Source organism: Lissotriton vulgaris, chromosome 5 (genome assembly GCF_964263255.1).
Source record: "Lissotriton vulgaris chromosome 5, aLisVul1.2, whole genome shotgun sequence".
NCBI lineage: Eukaryota > Metazoa > Chordata > Amphibia > Caudata > Salamandridae > Lissotriton > Lissotriton vulgaris.
The window spans coordinates 618,877,473-618,902,052 of NC_141693.1; positions in this window are offsets into that span (position 1 = coordinate 618,877,473).

Consider the following 24,580-nt stretch of genomic DNA (forward strand, 5'->3'; position numbering starts at 1 on the left):
ACAAAATATTCCTTTACTTAGATAGTTGTAGCACATTTATAACATGCGTAAAAACAAGCACAAATGGCCAAAAGAACACAAACCACTAACATTTACCAACAAATAAAAAATAAACCATTAAGTCCAGCACTGGGAAATTATTACGTTTTACTGTTGGCCGATTTTCTTTTACACAGCTACCACCTGATTGAAAATGCTAACATACACACAACAAAAGTAAAAATATAACCCACCGGGCCGATATGCACTTGCTCTATTCTGCACATTTAACTGTTGGACGTAACAAATTTTCCTTCACGTCCATCTTGTTTACTAACATGGATTAAAGGCTTAGAATATACATGCACAAAGTTGTCACCTACATTTCATTTGTAAAACTCCTATGGTCTTCACATTAATTTGAAAATTGGAGCCCTGGGAGGTAAGGCGGGCTCCAATTTTTTAATTTATGTTTTTTCATGGCTATATTTGAGTATTAAACAGGAAGTCACAAGTGCAGTTACTTTGCAGGCACTATGATCATGATTTCCATGGTGCAGCAGGTGCAGTGACACTGGGCCCAAACCTCTAGGAACCCCTCTAAACAACAAACATTGCAATATTTTACTACTAAACAGGCAGTCACAAGTGCAGTTACCTTACAGGCAATAGGGTCATGATTTGAATGGTGCAGCAGGTGCAGTGGCACCGGGCCGAAAGTTGTCATAACTCCTCTAAACACCAAATATTGCTTTATTTTACTACTAAACAGACAGCCACAGATTCAGTAACCTTGCAGGCACTAGGGGCATGATTTGATTGGTTCAGCAGGTGCAGTGACACCTGGCCAAAAAGTTATCAGACCTCCTCCAAACACATAATATTGATATTACATCAATTCATTCTATTATTTCCCCGTTCCATTTCTTTTTTCAAAATGTTGCTATTACTTGCCTACACTATGCCATTAGTAACAGCACAATATATTGCATTTGTGTACATAAAGAAGTCATAACACTTCAACAGAATTTATGTAACTTCTATAGTACAACTACTCAGCAAGCTACGACTTGCAACAAAAAACAGCTTAATATTAATCACATAGGCGAAACCTAATGCATTTACCAATGCTTTAAAAAAAATTAAAAATATAAAAATAAAAAGTGCATTAAATACACAGACTGAGCTCTTGCGGTACACTCACTTTCATTGTAATTAACCTGAGAAATAAACCCTATGCGCTCTCACGATGCTTTCTCTTTTTTCAGCATAGGCCACATTCCAGGTCCCCTAGCTGTGAATGTGTTGATTAGTACTGTAGGGGTCTTACATCACTGCGACATTAACCCCCACCAAGAGCAGGTGCAGGATTAATGACTGCTAATGAAGGGGGGTCTCATTGCACCGATTGGAGCGTCAAGTTATTTGTTATTCACCCCTTCCTTATTTGTGCCATCGTCCACTATGAGTGGCCTATGAACACATCTGTAATGCTTTTGTTCATACTGTCACACAAGGCCATTTGTCCTTTCTATGTGACAAGAGTATTTGCATATGAAAAACAATATTAATCCCCTGCTTATAGCTGTTGCACTAGTGCCCAAGGCACCGCCCGAATTTTGTTTTTTTACTTGCAAAAAAACCACCATACAAAAACAAACGAGTGTATGAAAATGGCCTCTCATTTAATCTTGTAACACAATGATTTGCCTTAGCCCATTCTTGTTTACATATATAAGCGCGTGTATTCTGAACCTGCAGCCTGTTTATGTATGGATGTTTTTGTTGTTTGGCAACCTAAAGGCAGCCGTCAGTGCTTCAGACCATCCATTAATAAAATATTCATTAATTTAGTTAAAGCATTCTAGTGTCTGGGTAGTGGAACAACGAAATTCGCGTTTATTTTTTTTTATTCGCAACTTTAAAAAAAAATTGAATCGGAGACTCCATTCCTTTTTTTTTGAGAGTCAATATTTCTTTTGAAGAACACGAAAAGTACCTTTCTACATCTTCATACAAAACTAAAATCAAACAAAAAAAAACATTTTATGACATTCGGTGTCCCCGTGATAGTCCTTTCTTGATAATGCTTACGTAAGAAAGGTTCCCATAAAATGCGGGTATACATAAAATTAAAGGCTCAAAATGCAGACTGCAAAAATGTGGACAATACAAAAACCTACTTAAAAAAATGTCAACCTGTTAGGGGAATGCTTTGATGGCACGGATGGTGGGTGCATTTTAGCGACGTTCTGACCTGTTGCAACATTCTTCGACACTGTTTTACTAATCAAGCTATCTCCCTCACGCTCCACAACAGGAAAGTGCAAGTGAGAGTGCTCACAGACTGCCTTGATGACCACTGGATGCCTTCCTGGACTGGAGGAGTTGGCCGGCGCAGGAGCATCTCTCCACTGCTTTTCAGAGGTGCAAATACGGAGAAAAAAAATAATAATAACAAGTTATTATTATTTTTCCATGCTGAAGACGGTTTTGGGGCAGACGTGGCGTGGCAGTCGTCACAGCCAGCAAGGAGAAGAGTGGTTGGTGCACCTAAGTGAACATAATGGTTTGGCCGGCCATCTTGGGCCAGTCAAAGAGTCATGCGCTCTTTAGCATGTTCTCCACCCGGCTGTACTGCACAGCCTGGGTGGAACATGCACAGGCTCCCACTCCCTGTCTGAGCTCCAGACCATGGTTCTCGGATCAATCACGATGCTGCTGTCAATCTAGTGATATCAGTGTTGTGATTGGCTTAGGGGAGCCTGTGTGCTTCCTGCTTCTAGGACTCGACAAGAAGAGAAGCTGAGGAGAGACGACAGGGGCGGCTGGTGACATTTGAAAGTGGTGAGGCGTAAACTAATTTGCATATTGCACCGCAGCGATCGAGCGCAGCGAGCGAGCCCGAACCACCTTGCATCCATCGATACATCATTCATGCATCCACCCATCTATCCACCCACCCACCCTGCATCCATACATCATTCATTCATGCATCCACCCATCCATCCATCATGCATCCACCCATCATGCATGCATCCATCCATACATCATTCATGCATCCATCCAACCATCCATCATGTATCCACCCATCATGCATGCATCCATCCATACATCCATACATCATTCATGCATCCATCCACCCATCCATCCACCCATCCTGCATCCATACATCATTCATTCATGCATCCACCCATCCACCCACCCATCCATCCTGCATCCATCATTCATGCATCCATCCACCCATCATGCATGCATCCATCCATGCACCCATCCACCCACCCATCCACCGAACAATCATTAATGCACCCATCCATCATTCATGTATTTTTATGACCATATAAAAATAAATTATGGACTCTAACAAGCCTTTAGGATCGATGTTGAAGGATGTGCCAGTTTACATATTACATCACCCCTACCTTTTTATGCTGGAAACCTTCTACCGCCCATGTATTTGCCATCCTGTAAGCCCTAGGTATGTACTATACAAATTCACATACAAACACACCAACATGCATGCAATAATAAATGCATATATCATGCTATTCCGCCTCTACCGTTTGTTAACATTTTGAAATTTTATAATCTTAGTTCAAAGAGTACATTCTATTTGTGGTGACCGTTGTTAACTCATTTTCTGGACAATGTTTATAAAATGAAATCTGTTGAAGGCTGTTGTTGCAACTATCAAAAAAGAAATTCGGAGAATTTTTACATTTCCAAAACCCCATGCCGTGAAATAAACGGGTGACCTGGAATAGACGCACACATTTCTGCAGCAGATGCTTTAACACACTGAACTATCTCAAGTCATTTGTGCAAGCTAGTTTACTGGAACACCGAAAAACACACACTCTTACCTTGCTGCCGGTCCCGCACATGTCACAGGCTCACAGCGCCCCTGGCCAATCCTGGCGCCAGGGGCACAGGTACCCTCTCGCCCGCAGCACGCCCATTAGGGCTCCTGATGGGCATGCGCAACGCCGCCAAAACACAAGTGGGCATGGGTAAAAATTCACCCTCCGTCCCCACGCATGCGTGCTTGTGTTGCCGTCTGTACAATCATGTCAATGAATCAACATGACGCCCGCCCGGCGTTCTGACGTCATGTTGATTCATTGACATGATTGTCATGAGGGAGCTGCGGGCGGCGTCGGGCAGGGGGGGGCTACGCCCCCACACCCCAATGGACGAATCGCGCCTAAGAGACGATGGAGGAAAGACAGCTGCCATGAAGGTGTGAGTGTAATATATATTGTTTCATCCAGACACCATAGACCATCCTGTATTGCCACAGGATGTTTAACCATAAGAAATGAGTAATTAGTGAGACCTTTACCAAAACTGAATCCCACACATATGAGTAACAAAATCATGTTAAAAATCCCATGCATCTGGTATCTTTTGTTGTGATGGGCAGTAGGATCTTTCTTCCTAGACTGAGTATGATCCGCATAGCGACGAGCAGTCTGCCATCTGTTAATATTTTGCAATAAATTCCAAAGAGGCAGAGGAGTGCCCATGAGATCTAGCAACATTAGTGAAGAAAGACCGTTTTGTATGTGTGACATTATGAAGTTCATGGCGCTGAAACCGCTTTTACAGTCACTTGAAATTACTTGTAGTGTGTTTATTATCCTCAAAACAGGTTTCCGTTATCTAATCACAATTTTCAATATACTGTCTGAAACCTTCTGATATGAGTTTATAATGAAGAGAGAGACTTTTGCACCAGTCTATACACGAACATAAACTACACAAACTCAAAATTACTCCCCTGAGCATTTGTTTGAGGGGACTGCTCGTAGCGTGTTTCTGCAGCCATTAGTGTAGCAGGGCCCTTGGATACACGGACAGGTTGCACCTGGCGATAATATTTAAATTGCCCATGCCTGCTCTGTGGGAACGACTCCTTCAGCTTTAACCCCACACATTACTATGCCCTAAAAAAGGGTAAAATAATGCAGGAAAAGAATTTCTGCATCCAAGAATCAAGTGGTCGACATCTGTCAAAAAGAAATAAAAAACATTGGGATTAATTTTAAATCATGAAAAATGCTTAAATATACAAAATAAAATGTTGAACAGAGTGGCAAACTTCATTTATTGATTTTTTGGATCAAATATGTTTTATTGAGTTCCACAAAGCAATACCATACATCAACAGAAACAATGCGAGCAAAGTTACAGTGCAGGTACCTGGTAGTAGGCGTGTCCTGTAAATGTCCAACCAGTAAGGGCTACTCAGTGTCCGTGCAAGCTCGTATGGCGGTTGTCGAACCCAACGTCAGGTGCAAGAACTCTTCTTCCCACCTCCCCAAAACCGTGCCCCCACCCCCGCCCCAACCTCTACCGACCCCCAACCCACAACACCCCACCCTCCCCCCTCAGTGTGTTCTGGTGGTGGCTGAACGGGGACCAGGCTAGACCTTGTGTTCCGCTTTGGTTGTCTCATCGCGGAATCCCTCTGCCAACTTCAGATCCCTGAGATATTTCGGGCAGGTGAGCTCCGTGAATTCTTGAGATAGTAGGGAGATGAGTGGTTGCCATATTTCCCTAAAAGTGTCCGATGTCTGCGTAAGCGAGGCCTGTATCCTTTCCATCCCCATGATGTACCACAACCTGTGTAGCCACCCCGTGTGTGTGGGTTTCCTCGGGGTGCCCCACAGTGACAAGATGTGGTGGGTCGCCGCCCCCATTGCCAGTCCCATCTGCCTCCCCCGTACTGATTTAAGAGGGAACATAAGCTTGTTAGGAAGTCCCAGGATCGCGTACGCCGGGAAGCGTGGAATGTCAGTCTCAAAGTGGGTGTCTATGTCTTTAAGCACCGCCTCCCAGTACTCCTGAACCTCAGTACACTCCCAGAGTATGTGTAGCATGGTCCCGGTGTATCCGCACCCTCTCCAGCAAGTGGGGTCCTTGCTCAGGTTCCCCAGGTGTAGGCGCTCCGGGGTCAGGTGCCAAGAGTAAGCGATTTTCACCGCCGCCTCTCTGCTAGCTGTGTTCCTCGGCGTGTGGTGGGCCCGGTAATATCATTTATTGATTTGAGTTAAAAGTCTACTACTCCAGAGACCTATTTGTAGCAAGCAGATATGTTTAAATCATAGTGACGCTGTGGGAAGCAGTTTTTCTTGTAGTATACCAAAAAGAGTGTTCAGTTTTAACGGGGTTAACCCAAATAAAACTACCCGACCTGGGTTATCATAACATTACGTTTGAGAAAGGGTCGAGGTAGTATCAATATTTATTTATTTTAACACATAATACACCGCAGCAATATTTCTTGATTTGTTCGCCAAGAGCATGGATTTATTCTACTGAGTGACACATTCGTTAGATGCTTTTCAATTCAAAACATAAATGTTGTTTCATGTATTCACTCAGATATATTTCATTTGCGTGTACATATATTAAATGCTTTTCAAATCAAAACATTTGCCTTACTTCATGTCTACACTTATATATACTTCGAATACGTGTGATATTTACAGTGCTCACAGTGTGATAGAAGGAAGGTTTGATGGGAAGAATGGGAGTGATTGGATAGGTGAGGGACAGAGGGGAAAAGGTGTTGTGACAAGCACAATAAAAATTATGTACAATAAAACCTTTACGGCCTTTGAAAGGTCCTCAATTCTCCTAGTATCATAACGCATAGGACATAATCAATTTATTTTTTCTATTCCCATGTGTTTGACGATATGTAGAAGTCTACGTTTCGACCCCTATGTGATGAAGGGCTATTAGTTCCTCATGGTGGAGTCTTCGTCAGGACAGGCAATTGTGTGGAGCACTTGAAGGAAGAACTGTGAATGAACCTTACTTATGTGGCAGCGAACCGCTCCTTGGGATTGTATTGGGCGTGGGTAAGGGAATTTCCCACGTCGTGATGTCCACCGGGCAGAGTCATATGGCCATTCCCAGATCAGAAGAGCTCGAGATTCGTTCCGTTATTCTGCTAGCAATCGAAATTGGGAGATCTATGACCCCTCATCGCAGTGATTTATGACTCTGCCCAGTGGACATCACGCCGTGGGAAATTCACGTACACACGCCCAATACAATCCCAAGGAGCGGACCTTCTTCTGGGTGGCTACTGCTCAGTGAACCTAGTGGACAACATCTTCTTTAAACTGGACATCGTGGTCGTTGGCTGCAGGGGAGTAGTTACTCTACTCCAAGAGAAAGGCTGGCTGCTGTGTAAAATACTGGCAAACCTCCGGGGGCTTGTGAAGGATGCACAGCTAGTCTTTGCAATTGTCGAATCTCTGTACAGCAGGCAGAGTTTAGTGCCTAAAATCCACAGTAGTCTTCAGTTCTTGCAGGTTCAGCTCTTCAGTGTCCTCTTCTTCTTTTCAGTCAGTGGAACCTGAAGTTCTGGATGCAGGGAGCCCCGTAAATATAAAATGTAGGGGTAAAAGGGGAGTGGAATGTGCTACCTACCCTTGGGGTCACCATGCCCCTATGTTACCACTTCCTGTGGGAAAGTGGACATAACCCTGGACCAGTTTCTTACATTTTTCCATCACCAAGTTGGAAGAATTTTCCTAGAGGGGGCACATCAGGCAGCTTACTTTGGGGATGTGACTGTCCTGGGTGTGCTCCATGCCTACTTCACATATTCATTTTCTGCCTGTCCTGGTGCCAAATGCACCTCAGGGCAGGGGGCGGCATCTCCCAGGTCTGGGGGATGCCAGGGTCGTATATCAAAGGCAGCATGGCTCTGGAGCCTCCAGCCTTGGTATGCTAATTACGCATCATCCTGTTTGGAAGATGTGTAAACACATACTGCCAGAGCAGGTATTGTTCCTGACCTCTGAGAGCGGGGCTTTTACCTCCTAGGGATCCAGAAGCGCTTTGGTGGTGGCAGGCTGGCCTGGACCAGTCAGCCAGCACACTAATGGAATAGTAGATTTCAGGGGTTACCTCTAAGGTACCCTCTAGGTACATGTATTAATAAATCCATCACTGGAATCAGAGTGGGTTATTAATACGAGATTTGATACCAAACATCTTTGGTTTTCAGTGAAGCCATCATGTAGCTGGGGAACACGTAATCATCAGTGCCCAGTACATATACTCAAGATGGCTTCCCAGTTCACTGACAATGTCCAAGAAACGCCTTAGACATCACAGAGGCATATCTGCTCATTCAGATATGTCCTTACATGTATTATTAGACACCCTGCCTTTTTTGGGCGGTAAGGCCTGCTGTAGGGGTGACTATATTGCAAGAAACGAACATAATTGGTGAGGGTCCAAGGGCTAGATTAACGACCCACACAGACACGTGCCCTAATACTACATATTCATAACAAGAGATGTCTGTGGAACCACCCATTGAAAAAATCTTTTTCCATCTTGAGTTGATTGTCTGTCACAATAACATCTAGAGGCAGACTACACTTTCTCCTGGGTTATGGAGAGCCCAGATGAATAGGCCAGTACCGAGTGGGAACTGATGGGCACTTTTTCCAACTCAAGGAATTTAGTGCTGTTTGTTGCACATTTGCACTAGTCGTTTATTTGGTTTTCTTCGGTTGTGCCACCCTTTAGTATACACAGTTGAACCCTCATTCCGTGACTATATTGCATACATTGTCTGCAGGCATGGCACTCAGGAGGTGTGCTATGTTGTGTCTTCACTTTTGTCTGCACTAGGTCACACAACCTGCAATGACAGTTTGCATGAGTATCATGAGGGGTCCCTTAGAGAGGCGCAATACATGCTGCAGCTCTTAGGGACCCTCCTTAGCATCCATGCCCAAGGTACCAAGGATACCATATACTAGGGACTTGCAGGGGTGCTAAAGTTATTGCCCACTGGGTGGACAATTGCACAGTTTTAGGGAAAGAGATCTGGCACTGGGGACCTGGATAGCAGGAACCAAGTGCACGTCTGCCAACACTGCATCAATTACCATGCAAACAGTGGGGGCGACCATGTCATAAAGGGGCACTTTCTTACAGAGGCCACCTCAAACTTTTACCATTGAGTAAAACTGATGTAATTAGAACCTCAGAGTTGAATCAGGACTATCTAAAGTTCTGAGGTAGGTACATTGACGGGAGCGAGACCCTAGTAACTGCCGAAAACAGTGCTGAAAATTGTCAGACAGATTAATTGTCAATGAATGGAATATGAAAGGAGCACCATCATTGCCATTTTCAGAAACCACCCAGCATGCTTGCAGAAATTGCGAAGTGGATTATGAAGCCAAAGGCCAAAACGTATTAGTACCACACTCCTGATTTAGGCAGAAAGCTCATGCTTTAGTAATCTAAACATTAAGCAATGTTGGCTTTTTTCAGTGTAAAAATACCTTTCCACAAGGATTGAGCAAACTAACTCCACTGCCAGCTCACTCTGCTAGTACTCCTATTTCATGTGTAGTGCTTTTCTGTGTAGATGTGATTGCTTTAGCTGCCTGCCCTCTCTATGTGAGATATGCATACCCACCCGTACCAATCACTTAATGTGTCTGTTGTGAGCACCTGTTCTCATTTTAGGAGATTAAGGCTCATTTTTCACCAACAGACCATGACAGAGAGCAAGAGAGACAGACAATAAAGAGAAAAAGAAGGAGAAAGAGAGAGGTGTCGCTCGTAGTCGCAACCTTGACCCTGCTTTCTTTCTGGGGCCGTACTGTGCTGGAAAGTGCCCTTTTGCCGAGATTTGCTGCTGCCTGTGACTCTGCTGTGATTAGACAACCGCCGCTGGATACAGGAGTCCGGGACTGCGAGGCCCACAGGTCCTTGCGCATACCATACTCGCACACCTGCAGCCTCTTCCCGGACTCCTCCCTCAAACCTGGGCGCCTTTAACTGCGACTCGCGGCCCCCGCTCCGCGGGAGCCGCTCGTAGTCGCAACCTTGACCCTGCTTTCTTTCTTGGGCCGTACTGTGCTGGAAAGTGCCCTTTTGCCGAGATTTGCTGCTGCCTGTGACTCTGCGGTGATTAGACGACCGCCGCTGGATACAGGAGTCCGGGACTGCGAGGCCCACAGGTCCTTACGCATACCATACTCGCGCACCTGCAGCCTCTTCCCAGACTCCTCCTTTGTTCTATAAATATCCCGCGCTGACCGCGAACGCGGGACGCGCGCGGGACCAAGCCCGGGCAAAGGGTGGGCCGTTGTGTGGCCGTTAGGTGGCTGGAGGAGGCTGGGCTGGGGTCTTTTTCTTTTCTTTTTCTTTATTTCTCCTTTTCCTTATCCTGTTGCTTGTTTTGCTGTGGCTATATAGCCATCAATGTAAAAGCACACACCTTATATTTATACTGTCTGTACCTTGCTGCCCCCGCCGTAGTACTTTTTTTCTTTGCATGTGGTATCTGTGATTGGTTTACCTTCGTCCCGCTAATATCCACATTTTCATGTCCCGTGCTGTGGTGATGTTAAATGCAGATTGATATTGCTATTAGTGCATAAACGTCCTGCAGTTTTTGGGTTTTGGTGGAAATTTCTAGTCTTTTGATCACATTTAAGGCTACACATCTTTTGGCCTTAGGAGGGGTTTTGCCAATTTTCACGACCATGGATTCACCTACTATGAACATTGTGGGGGGAAATAACAGTAAAGGCACCTTAGATAATTATTTTACAAAATCCATTTCTGACATAGGGAAAAATGACTGGCCGAACGAAGGGTAGAGCGTTGTCGCTCCATTGAAGGCATTAAAGCCAGACTATCTTTATCATCTGCACCCCAGACCCTAACCCCCGGTATAGGTGTGGCCCCAGTTAGTGAGGATCCTCTTGCCACCCAGGGTATTCCTGTACTTTTACGAGAGACTCCCCTTTCACCTCACTCAATAGCTGGTCCAATTAGTACAGCTATTAACATCACATTACCTCCATGTAGCACCTGTGCAGGGCCAGAAGTCTCAACCGCCACCCCTCGCACCGCAAAAATGATTACGAGAAACAAACCTAGAAATTTGGAGGTGCCCAAAGTTCATGGCCCGCCCCCAAATAAAAGACGGAAGAGGGGGGGTACACATCAAAAAGCTAGGATTAGCCATTCTGACTTCGGCAAGGGTAAAGGGGCGAATTCAGCTACTGTTCCCAAACCAAAGGACGTTCCAACATCTGAAGAAACTCAAACGGCCCCTCAAGAAATACCATTACCTACTATAACGACTGCTACAACAACTGGCTCAGAATCTCTCAGTGGCAGACTGATGGATTCACAGCCGTCTGTCCCCTCCCTTGATATCTTTGAGCACCTACTCAAGATGTACACACTTCCAATCTTAGAAAAATTAGTGGGATAGAGCACCGACTGGTGCAATTGGAAATGGCAATTTATAATAACGTGGGCCAGCAGAAAGACCCTGTTAATTTAATTCCAACCCCTGCCGTTGCAGTTTCATCTCTTATCCCCACATCTGACAAGGAGCCAAATGTACCTAATAATACAATGTGCTGAAATTCACAAGGTGCTAAATCCTCCAAATCTGCTCCCCGACCTGTCACGCACGCATCAGGCACCATCCCGAAAGGGAGAAATAGTTCGGCTGCAAGAAGCGTGCGGGAGGTTAGAGGGAGGTCGTTCCCTAATAGAGTTGAACACCGTAGGGGCCGCCAGGTCGAACTCCCCCCAGAAGCGGTTTCCTACGTGGTGGTGCTCACGGGTGTCCCTACACTTGAGGCTGACAAGAGAGAAGGCCCCCTACAGCTCAAAAATAAAACCATGCTTTGGCTGACCCAGAATAGACCGCTCCCTGGTAACATCAACGGGGAGATCGTGCATGTACGCCGACTCCCCTGGTTGGGGAGCCGTGAAAAAGACATCAAGGGTGATCTCATTGTGCTTAATTTTAGAGACCCTGGAGCGGTCAGGTACATCCTTAACTGGATACCAGGGAATATAGGTAAAACAATTGTGCCCTGTGACCTTACTTACTTTTATCCAAGAGCCCTAGTGGCTCCCTTGTCATGTACTTGGCCACCCGCTGCCGCATTGAGCAACCCATGTACTAAATTTAACAATCAATACTTGTCTTCCATGCCAAATTCTATGGCCCCAAAAAATTTATTTGGGTGGGACACTGTTCCTTATAGGGGCTATGGTAACAATTCTGGGAGGTTGGTTCATACGCTAGAAACAAGGGGATGGAACATCTGATCCCCTTTACCCCCCTAGAAGTCAATAACAGATTCAAAGCCTTTTCAGGCCTCGAAGACTGTGAATGGCGGTTGGGTATCTCTACTAACTCATCGCCACCCCCGAGGAGTAACATTATTAAACTGAATCCAAATCATTGTAAACAGATTTGGTCATCTACTAGTGCTAATGATGGGCAGGGGAAAGTGGGAGGTAATGTTGTCAGCACCTCCTTAGAAAATGTCACGATCCACCTAGATAACCCAACTCTCTATAGTCTGCGGGCCCAAGACAATACCTTAGCTGATAGTCCATACGCCCTTGCACAGATATCTCTTGACCAGCCTGATTCAATTTCAACATCAACACACATACCTGGGTCCCCTCTTCCGCAAGTGGTTATCGATCATGCTAAAATTGGGGTATCGGGCTCTAAACTGAAATCTCTACCCGAAATTTTGAAGGTTCTGTCATGGAATGTTGCGGGCATCGCCAATAAAATGCACTCTGATGATTGGGACTCCCTAGTAGCTAACAGCGATATTTGTCTCTTTCAAGAGACTTTGGCTAGGGAACCCCTGTCTAGACTGGGATATGCTATCTTTAAAATCAAGGCCAGCTGGAGTGGTAAGGGGAGGCCCTCGGGTGGCTTGGCGGTGTGGGTAGCCAGTCACATTGGATGCACTGCGGAGAATGTAGTTACGTTCTCCCAGGACATACAGTGTGTTCTACTGAAGTGGCCCAATGCCCCTAAGTTAGCAATTTTAAATGTGTACTCTCATCCAGTTGGTCCAACCATGGAGTCACCCACATTTGAAGATCTTTCGTCCTTCTTGGGTCAGTTACCCGAAGATTGTAAGATAGTGATGGGTGGAGACCTTAATTGTCACTTCGAACCACTGGCTGGGCTGAGGGAAGGCGCACTTACTGCAGAAGATGATTTCTGGGGTGTTCCGGTGTGCCAATCTCCCCACCCCAAGTCTTGGTCTCCACTTGCGGTGCAAATTATGTCTTTGACACTCAATTTTTCGCTAAGGGCTTGTAATGGTCGTTCAATTTCAGACACCCCCTCTCAATGTACCTTTAATAGGAAGGACCAGGAATCGCGCCTGGACTACATCCTTGTTGATATTAGCTTGTGTTCCAAGGTTAAGGATTTTAAAGTAGTCGTACGTACGGATAGCGACCACAATGCACTTTTACTACACTTGGTGCATTCTGGAGTCGCACCTGGACCGCAGCCCGCTGAGACCAGGGAGGACCTATGTAACCTGGTACTCACTTCTAACAGGCGCAGGGTAAAATGGGAGAAACTGGTAAACTCGCAAGAAAGTACCAGGAAATTGTATGAGCTAGCACTCCCCAAGCTAGAGGACTTGGGCAACCTAATTAATCAACCTAGGCCCCAAGACTTTAATAAGAGATTGGCTCTAATCCATGAAGAACTAGTGGGTGCACTGGGTGAGGTCCTCTATCCGGAGGTAGCACAGCGAAAACAAAAGACCCGAACCTCTACCTGGTATAACTCAGCCTGCAAAAAGGCTAAGACTGAGTTAATAACAGCAATAAAAGCAGGTACAGATAGGGCTAGGGTGGCTGAGCTCAGGCGGGAATATAAGGATATAATGGCACGGACTAGGTCAGAATGGGACTGGCACAGATGGCAGGATCTCTCTCTCGCCCTGGAAACAAGGGACTCTAGGAGATTCTGGTCCTTGGTAAATATCGGCACAGGCGAACCAAAAGCTGCAGTAGAGCCCAATATTGCTGGAGGCATTTAGATCCCCTGTACTTGGCTGGGGGCGGAGATAGTACCTATTTTTAAGAAGGGCTGTCCTCTCCTCCCAGCCAACTACAGGCCGATCAGTCTTATAGACGTGCCCCAAAAACTCTTCTCCCGCCTTATACTTGACCATCTCCTGGACTGGATGGAGATATTTTCAGCCCCCTTCAGGCTGGCTTCAGGAAAAACACTTCCACCATGGATCAGATCTTCCGCCTAATACTCCTCTACTGGAAAACTGTGAGGATTGAGGGGGGGGGGGGGTTGTACATGGTGTTCGTGGACCTGAGGTCAGCATTCGACCTGGTCCCCCGAAAGAAACTTTGGGAGGTTTTTAAAGAGATGGGGGTTCCTGCACACCTTTTACAGGCAATAATCCGACTCCATGAAGGTAATTTTGCTCAGGTCCGGTGTGGGAGGGGCGGAGCTTTGACAAAAAGGTTCCCAGTCCTTAGGGGGGTAAGGCAGGGTTGCGTTTTGGCGCCAACCCTGTTCTGCCTCTACGTGAAAAACGTTTTATCCCATCTTGATAATGTTAGGGACAATGATGCCCCGGTTTTGGCGGGCAGGAGGGTGCCGGCCATTATGTTTGCTGACGACACCCTCCTGCTCTCCAAATCCCCAATGGGGATACAGCGGATACTGGATGGATTTGGTCTTTTCTGTAGACAATATGGTCTAGAGATCAATACAGGGAAGACCAAATTCATGATTTTCAACCCCTCACCCAAGACAAGACCAAATCCTTTACTGAGTTCTGTAAGTCTGGAGAGGGTAAAAACATTCCAGTATCTCGGGGTAACCTTGCATGAGAACTTAACCTGGGAACCACAAATAGCAAGATCCCGGATAAGGTTGTCTCAACTGCCTGGGGCAATCTTGAAGGTTACAAACACCTCTACCTTCTAACCTATTGCCCCGGCAGTTGAAATGTACAAAACACAAGCTAAGGCGGCTGCATCATATGGTAGTGAGCTATGGGGGCATAAAGCAGGGGAAGCGCTGGCGAGTGTAGAAAATAATTTTCTGAGACGCCTCCTGGCCCTTCCCCGTGGTACGCCCCTGTTTCCTTTAAGATTAGATATGGGTCTTCCCCCCATAGGTGAGGACCTTGAATCAAAGCCACTAAGATTCTGAACTACCACTGAGCTTGTACATTACAGGCAAGATCTTATCCACGTAATGAACCTGAACCACTGCGACAAAATACCATGGTTGGCTTTTGTAAAAAAAGAACTGTACCGGTTGAGTCTCCATGAACTTTGGGAGGCCCCTGAGATAGGCTGCCAAAAAGTTTCTCGGAAAAGGCTTGTGGAAATCCATAAGGAGAGAAGTCTTGCTTCCCTTATGCTTGCACCCCACAATGGGATTTCAACTGAACGATTCCTGAACTCCAAAAATTCTTACTACTTCGAAAGTTTTATGGACATCATCTTCCCGATATTGGCAAGAAAACTTTTTATCCAATGGAGGCTTGGTACCTTGCCCATTAAATCCTTCACATGTAAATGGGCTAAGGGGGGAAGACAAAATATTCCCTGGCTGTAGTAACCATGATGAGGAGGAAATTCATGTTCTGTTCTTTTACCCAGCCTACAATAGACCTAGGAAACACTGGCTAGTGCCTCTATGTAGGAACTTGGGCGTAAGGAGCTTTGTGATCTCAAATAAAATTTTGAAAACAAATACTTCCCCTCATATAGTATTTGCTGTTGCAAAATTTCTAATGGCCATGTGGCACATTAGGAGGAAATTACTAAAAGCCTGATTACCAAAGTTTGGATCTGCCATATAGCCGTATTGCCAATGTATCATTTGATAACCAACTGGGAATGATTTTTGCTTTTATCTACTCTTTCAAAGCATCTTTTATTATAATGTCTTAATATAACATGTATCTTTTTGTAATGTATGTTTTTATATGCATCTTTTATGGCCTAAATAAAGAATTTTTGGATTGGATTGGAAAGAGAGATAGGAAAACTGATGAAAGCAGAAAAATGGATGGAAAAATCCCTGCAAGAATAAAGGAAGTGTATGGTCGTGAAAGAAAAGGGAAATGGCAACCCTGGCATTCAGCAATGGCACCCTACGAAAACAGATGGGATTCCGTATTATGTTTTTTACAATTTACAGAGTGTCTCCCTCAAAAGGATGTTACCTCCACATTCAGCAGCAGACATCTATCAAGTTCTTATTGTTGTCATTACTATATCTAAACCACTCTCACGTTCACGTGTGCACCTGCAGGACAGCTCTGCCTGGAATCAGTGCCATCCGAATGCCCACTCACAGAATGGACCATACATTTCACAGTAAGAGGTATCAGCTCCACATACAAATATGTGGAAGCTGCCCAGTGTCCATGAAATGTTTATAAATGTAACTCACAACAAACGGCACATTGCAATTCCAGTCCCAACTAGCAGTTTTCTGAAAATACTGGGCTTAGCAAGGAAATGTTGCTAGTATCTAGACAAGCTACAAAAGTGTGGAGATGTGGAACAAAGAAAGACATCACAAACTATGGCTAATTATCAGAAACTACATTAGACTGTGCTTGCTAATAAGAGCTTTCCACATCCTAGACATATTGTACTGCCAACATGGTGCAGTGGAGAAGGCTTACCTGTTTACACTAACACTGAACTGTGGCTTTGCCTATTCACTGTAACCTCATCCTGAAGGTCCCAGCCCCATTTAAGCACACATGATCTTTCATCTCGTATGTATCCTAACTCTGAATTACATCAGCCTGCTAGACCTAAGAGCATTGTAAAAACAAAGCTGTTATTATGTTCTGATACAGTATATAGCATTCTGGGGAGCATAGCTTCAGTAGGTAGGGGTGAGAATCCTGAAGAACAAGACCAGCCATATCTAAGCAGGGTAACAACTTTTGCAACTTTAACACAGCCATATTCAACAACCTTGAATTTTCAGAGCTATAAAAAATACATCTTTTCCTTTAAAAGAAAACAGTTTCTCAACATGTAGTGATTTATACTGGTAAATAAAGCACATCATTTAAAATGTTTAGAAATCGTTTATTGTTGTGGCATGATAGGTTCAGATACTTCTGCACAAACCTGAAATAACTGGGTAATAGAGGAGCAAGCAGTATGTTGTGAGACAGCCCTTATTTGAAGGGGAAATGCAGAACTACAGCGTATATAAGAGAAGAAACAAGCACGCAATTTCTACTAGCTGGAAATTAAGTGAGCATCAATCTGTGGGAATGGCCAAACGTCAAAATATCAGTTCAAATTGACAGGCGTAACATACATATATTAGTCTACGCACTTTCACAAACATACAGAAATAAGTGAAAATTGAACTGGGACTTAGCTAATAGTGGTAGGTGTATAACCCTTTGTTAGTGATTTTCTTGACCATAATGTTGATCCATATATATATATAAGAATTTAGGCCATATTTAGGGCACATGTGATGATTGACTTGCATGTTGCTTCTGCCTCAGACCCACGCTCGAGCCTCATGTGCCGTGAATTACGGCAAACTATTAAACTTTGATGTAAAACAGGAGAAATAAAATGATGCTGAGCTAGTGGCAGAATTACGCAACATGAAAGCGGAAAACCTGGGATCAATCCCAGCTTCTGCACTTGACCTAATTGTGTGATCCTAGACAAATCTTTCTCCTATGTTTGATCTCCAAGACTATGATGTTGTTCTGTGTACAATAAGAATTTAGGTTTGTTCACCTAGGGTGAAATTGACTTGTCTTTTAATTCATTATTAGTATTGTTGTCAGGGTAGGGGGTTGGGCATCAATGTTTGAGTTGACACTAAATTCAAACTCTCAATTTTAGTAAATGGCTGTCAATGCAATGATATAATCTGAAATACTATGGCGAAACGTTTCTGCATTTAAATGAAATGCACTTTTTTGAATTGTTAGGCCACTACATATTTTGTTGCCTCAATTACTTGCAGTTTCATCTCTCAGCTCATGCACAGGCTCTCCCTGTTAATTTGTCGGCTCACCCATTTCTAAAGGAGCTAGCGTTTAGAAGCAAGACTGGGGCCGGGGTGATTGTAATGGTACCTTTGGGCCTATTCTTTAGAGTTGGAAAATATTTCCTTGAAATAGGACCGTATGCCAAGCAGATGCTGCATCACAGGGGCAACATTTTGTCTAACGGTAAGACACAGTATTTCTTTTCCAGTGTGATGGAGTGAAGGCCTGGATACTGCCAACTACTCTCCACCAGTAATCTCCATCTGGCTTCCTTCTTCCTCAGAAATCCATGCGCACAGTGTGCTCCAGCTCCAATGTAAGGGTAGGGTCAGGGTGGCTACGGCAGGTTTTTTGGGCCAGGAACAAAAATACCAACATTGTTGGCTGCTCACCTTTTTAGATAGTGTGCAACTAGAGTTGGGGGATCCATTAAAACAGCGGTCTCCAAACTGGTCCTGGAGGGCCGGATCCATGCCAGATTTTTTGGATATCCCCATTGAGAAACATGTAGTAATTTTAAAAATCTGGCATGGATCCGGCCCTCCAGGACCGGTTTGGAGACCCCTGCATTAAAAGCTCAAGTCAGTCTCCATCCAGGCGGCTGACTCTGGGTCACTTGAGGTCTTTTGCGGGCCGTCAAGTCCAACATGAATAAAGCTTTTATGTAGCTTCTGCTTGCCACCATGCTTTAACCTCATGCACCAAGAATGGAAGACCAAGAACTAATGGTTAACAGACAAAGTTACTCATCTAGAGACTGAACTGCACAATGTGCAACAAGAAAACCAATGGCAGCTGCCATGCTCACCAATTATGTGATCCTAGGCAACTATGGTTTTTCACTTAGCCTCCTTTTTTCTTTATCACTACATATGATAGCATCTTCAGAAAGGTGAGTACGGGATGTGCGTGTACAAAAAACACTCATGTTTGATTTATTAGACTACAATGTTGCTCCATATACAATACGAATCTGGGCCAATTTTTGGGTATACATAATCACTGGCTTGCTTCTTTTTAGTTTACTAATGCCGTTGTAGTCGGGGTAGATGTGGGCAAGAATGTTTACAAGTTCATATTCAAAACACATCACTTTCAGTCAATGCAGTGCTATAATCTGATGTACCAAGGTGAAACGTTTCCGTGTGCTAAATACACTTTGAAGTTTGAAGACACCTTACCTTATTCTAACATGAGGTTTGCTGTATGTTTACTCCCAAATGCTTCCAGGCCTCGGCTCATGCACAGGCTTGTAGAGCCAAGCCTAACCATTTGCTCAGCTCAGGCTGGGCTCTCCCTGTTAATTTGTTGCCTTGCCCATCTCTATATAAAATATGTTGATCTTCCAGCTTCCTGGCGTAGTGCATTCTAGAAGGATCTCAGGGTTGACCCTTGATCTTAGTTAGTTATGTGGATATTTGGAACATATGTTGGTGGTGGTTTGACCAATCTGTTGGGAGGTTGACTTGCATGTTTACTGATCCCTGATTAGCGATGATGAGGTTAAGTTTGGCCCCTTTATAGTGGGTTGGCCTCTTGCATGTTTGGATCATGTTCAGGTCCTGGAGCAAGTTGCTGAGTGCAGTCTCTGTGGGGCCTTTGAAATTGTTCCAGTGCAGGTTGAAATCTCCTAGTAATATTGTATTAGAAGCTGAAGTACTATTGATTGTGATCGTTTCCAAAAGCTGCTCTAGGAAGTATGTTTTGTCACGCGATGGATGGTATAAAAAAGGAGTATTTTCGGTATCAGTTTCTTTTCAAGATTGATTTTGGCTCCCAAGAGTTCAAACAATGATGTATCCTCCAGCGAGATTAAGTTTAACACTAGGGAGTTTCTGTAGATTACAGTGAGCCCTCCCCCCTGCTTCAAAGTGCGGTCTAGACGTAAGACGGCAACATACAAGGGGACGAAAACGTTCATTATTGGAGCTGACATTGGGTTGAGCCAGGTTTCCGTTTGGAAAATAATGTTCAGATCTCGCGGTAAGATCACATCTGCTATATCCGTTCGTGTTTTGCTAATGATCTGCAGTTATACAGCATGCATTTCAGGTCTGTTATTGTTTTGGGGGTTACTGTGGAGAGAGTATTGTATTGTAGTTGCATTTATATAGCGCTTATCCCCCTGACGAGGCATCAAAGTGCTTTTTTGGCGAGTAGTACGTTACTCCGCAACCCTTAAAGGATTAGTGGTGAATTGTATAGTGAAAAAACGAAAGCAATTTGAGTGGTGGATATGTTAGCCAGTTATTTGGATTGAGAAGGATAGTGGAGGGATAGAAGAGGGAAAAAGGTTTACTTTTATATTGCGCTTGCGACCCCTGATGGGGTGTTAAAGCGCTCTTTCGGCAAGTAGCACGCTACTCCAGAGCTCATAAAGGACTAGTGGTGAATTACTATAGTGAAAAACAAAAGTAATTTGAGTGGTCGATATGTTAGTCAGTTATTTGGATTGAGAGGGATAGAAGAGGGAAAAAGATTTGCATTTGTATGGCGCTTGCTACCCCGGATGGGGTGTTGAAGCACTTTTTCGGCTAGTAGTATGCTTCTTTGGAACCCATAAAGGATTAGTGGTGAATTAGTATAGTGAAAAACAAAAATAATTTGAGTAGTGGATATGTTAGTCAGTTATTTAGATTGAGGAGGATAGTGGAGGGATGGCAGAGGGAAAAGGAGGTGGAGGGGGAAAAGTCAGAGGGTAGGGTTTACAAAGGCTTGTTTTGGGGGATTGGAATCATAAAGGAGGTATGAGATGATGCAAGGAGAGGTAGAGTAGGGAATAGTCTAGAAAGGGTTATTTTGTGGATCATAGTAGTGGTATGGTGTTTGGGAAGAATGAGAGAGTGGGGATAGAGGATACATTGATAGAGGTGTACGGTGAGAAATAGGGTAGTGCATTGGAAAGAGTTTGTTGCTATCGGAATCAGGTTGTTGTGATTGACTTGTAGAGGGTAGTCTCTCCTCTTTTTGTGGTTGGGTATCTTGACAATTGGTATGTTGGATGTTGTGTCAGTGAAGGTTTTCTGTGTGCCCTAATAGTAGGTTAGCAGAGTGGTTATCTCTTCTTCTGTGAGGTGATTATTCGTTCTTCTCAGCTGGTGAAGCTTGTTGTCTCAGGGAGTAGTGTATGTGCTGTTCTAGATAAGTGTTCTACTGCAAGGGGAATCATGGTACCCTGCGTAGTCTTTTTTCCTAGATATATTATTTTAGAACTCTTTTAACTAACCCTGGTCCCTTACTTGGACTTGGGGATTATTCTCTTCTGCCACCCTCCCCCACCACAATACCCTCCGATGCACCTGGGTTAGCCACACTTCTCCTGGAGTTCTGCAGGCTGCCCTTCTTTGTTCTCCATCTCTGCTGCCGTTCCTGGTATGCCGCGCTTATCTGCGTTAGCCCATTTCCTTCCCTACAGCAACTCGTTCAGTGTTGACGACCTCACTCCCTCCTTGCGTTCTGCTTTTGGCATTCTCCTAGTTTCTGTGTCTGCCTCCACCTCCTCCCTTAGTACTTCCACCTCCTGTTCCTGTATGCCTTCTCTCTCTGCCTCTCTTCTCTTCCCTCCTGTAAGAGTAGCAGACCTTCCATTGTATTGTGTGTTTCTGTTGTTTTCACTCCTTCTATTTTAACCCTTTTTTCTTTTGCTTGTTGTATATGGTCCAATCAGGAAGCTGATCAGCACAGAAGCTCCGGTAGGTCTTCCGTTTCCTCCCTTTCCTGTATCTCCTGATGTACCTCATTCCTATGATTTTTCCCACTGGGGAAAAGCGGATATCTAGAGAGAAAATCTACATTTCCTGTTGCCTTCCCTTTTCGATGTCGAACTTCAAACTGAAAGGATTGGAAGGAAAGAAACCATCTAAGAACCCAGGAATTGGTTCCTTTGTTCTTAGTAAGCTTTGTTAGAGGGATATGATCAGTAAATAAGATGAAGGGCTGGCTCTCCAAATAATATCTAAATTTTTCAATGCCCATTTAATGTCTAAACATTCTTTTTCAATAACTTGGCAAACCATCTCTCTTGGGAATAGTTTAGGGGGAATAAAGAGAATAGGTTTCTCTTTCCCGCTCTCAGTATTCTGAGACTGGACAGCTCGAATACCATAATCAGAGGCATCTGTCTGGAGCAAAAAGGGTTTAGAGAAGTCAGTAGAAAGAAGAATTGGTTTAGAGAATAATATTTGTTTTATACGTCTAAAAGCTTCTACAGCCTGAAAGGATGGAGTGTTAAATTCTATATTGGTGAATTTCTTTTTAAGTAGATCTGTCAACGAAGCAGATATTTCGGAATATCGGGGAATAAACATTCGATAATAACCTACAAGGCCCTCATACTCCATTTATTTATAGGAAAAGACGTGTCAGTGATTGCCTTTACCTTCTCATTTTTGGGTACAATTAAATCCCATATTAATAAGTATCCTAAGTACTTCACGTGATAAAAGGAAAAGTTTGATTTCTTGGCATTAATATGGAACCCTACGTTCTGAGGCTCTGTGATTACGGCCTCTAGATGTGTTAAATGGGTTTCCAAGTCTTTGCCAAAAATGACTGTATCATCTAAATAGGCCGAGGTATATTGTTGGTGACATTTTAAAAGGTAGTTCATTAGCCTTTGAAAGGTGGTGGGAGCACCCTGTAAACCAAATGGAAGAACTTTAAATTGGAACAGACCACAGGTAGTGGAAAAAGCTGTTTTTTCTTTGTCCTCTTGCCTCAAGGGAACTTGCCAATACCCTTTTGTAAGGTCTATGGTAGATATATATCTAGCTTACCCTGGTTGCTCAATTAATTTGTCTATTTGGGGTAATGTCAATACCCTTTTGTGAGGTCTATGGTAGATATATATCTAGCTTCACCTGGTTGCTCAATTAATTTGTCTATTTGAGGTAATGTGTAGTTAACAAACTTTGATATGCTATTTACTGCTCGAAAGCCAATACAAAAGCATATAGCACCATCAGGTTTAGGAACTAGTATGAATGGGGAACGCCAATCACTGATTGAGGGTTCAATAACTCCCAGTTGCAACATCTTTTCCATCTCCAGCCTCATGTCTTTTCTTCTAGCTTCTGGAAATCCAAAAGGGCGATGATTTACTACTGTCCCTTCTTTTGCACGGATAGCATGCACTGTGAAATGAGTTTTCCCTGGTAAGTCAAAGAATGGGAGTGAAAAACCGAGATACATTTTCTAAGAGTTCGCTCTTTTGTTGGTCAGTAAGGGTATCATTTATAGAAGCCTGGTCTAGTGTAATCTCTATATGGGGTAAGCCAGAAGTGGTTTGTACTGAAACTGGGAGGAACCTAGCCATTTATTAAGAAGATGTATATGGTAGATTTGTTTACAATTCCCCGGTAGTTGGAGCTTGTATGTAACAGTGCCTATCTTTTCTATTACCTAGCAGGGTCCTTGCCATTTAGGCCTCATCTTATTGTCTGAGTTGGGTACCAAAACCCGTACCCAATCACCCATTGCCAACTCCCTCCATTTTTCCCTTTATTATAAAAATATTGCTGATTTTGTTGGGCCGTATTCAAATTCATGTGAGCCAATTCCGTAAGCTTTGCCAATCTCGTTCTTAACTGGGATGCATTGTCTAACAGACCTTCGGCCGCTTCCCAGTTCTCTTTTTCCCACGCCTCTTTGGTGAGCTTTAATAATGTGTGAGGTTTAGTTCCAAAAAGAAAATCAAATGGGAACAATCCAAACTACTTCGTACTTGTCCCCTGATTACATATAGAGCAAGAGGTAGTAGCTGATCCTAATTCTTTCCTTTTCCAGTCAACATTTTTGAAGGGTAAGTTTTAGAGTCCTATAATATTTTTCCACCAACCCATCAGTTTGAGAGCCATATACAGATGTTCGTAGATGATGTATATTTAACTATTTACAGATTTGCCTCATCAATCAGGATACAAAATGACAGACAGCAGAGTGAAGAATAGGGCAACCCTGGTGTAAAAGGATACAAGGTTGATTGCATGTGACACGCCTGGGGGGAGGGAAGGGTGGGAGGTTAGTTGTTGGTGGGTTAATGTTGACCAGCGACTACATGGACTATTTGAAGCGAACTTTGTGGGTCAATAAGGAAGTGTACTGTTTTACCACTATGCAGTGGGCCGCCAGGGTGGGAACTTGAGCCACCGATGCGAGTTTCCAGTCCACTTCAGGAAGTAACAGATACCTACGGCAAGGGATTTTGTCTAATTGTAATTTGTACTCAGAAGTCCTTTATTGTAAGATTGTTTAAAACCCAATAAAATGTGTTTAATTTTTTTTTTAATCAATCGGGGTACAAAATGGGTGTCCTAATCTGTTAAGGTGTGTTTTGGAAAACCCATACGCGAAAAGATCTTGATTAAGGTCTAGGCTATAATCTTAGTGTTGGTTTCCATGAGAGGTATTGCCACTGGATATCTAGTGGCATAATCTACCACTACCAATACATACTTATGACCCTTACAAGGTAATGGGCCAATCAGCTCTATTCCAACTCTTTCAATGGGGTTTCCAATAATAGGCATTGGTTTTAAGGAACTTAGGGAGAATGGTATGGATTTTTCCGTTGGCATATTTCTCATTCTTGATAATATTTCTTCATTTGAACTACAATCCCTGGCCAATAAAAATGCTCTAGTATAACTAGGGTTGTCTTTTCGGGTCCAAAATGTCCAGCCATTAAGTGAGAATGGGCATCAAATAGAATTTGATGTAGGAAAAGA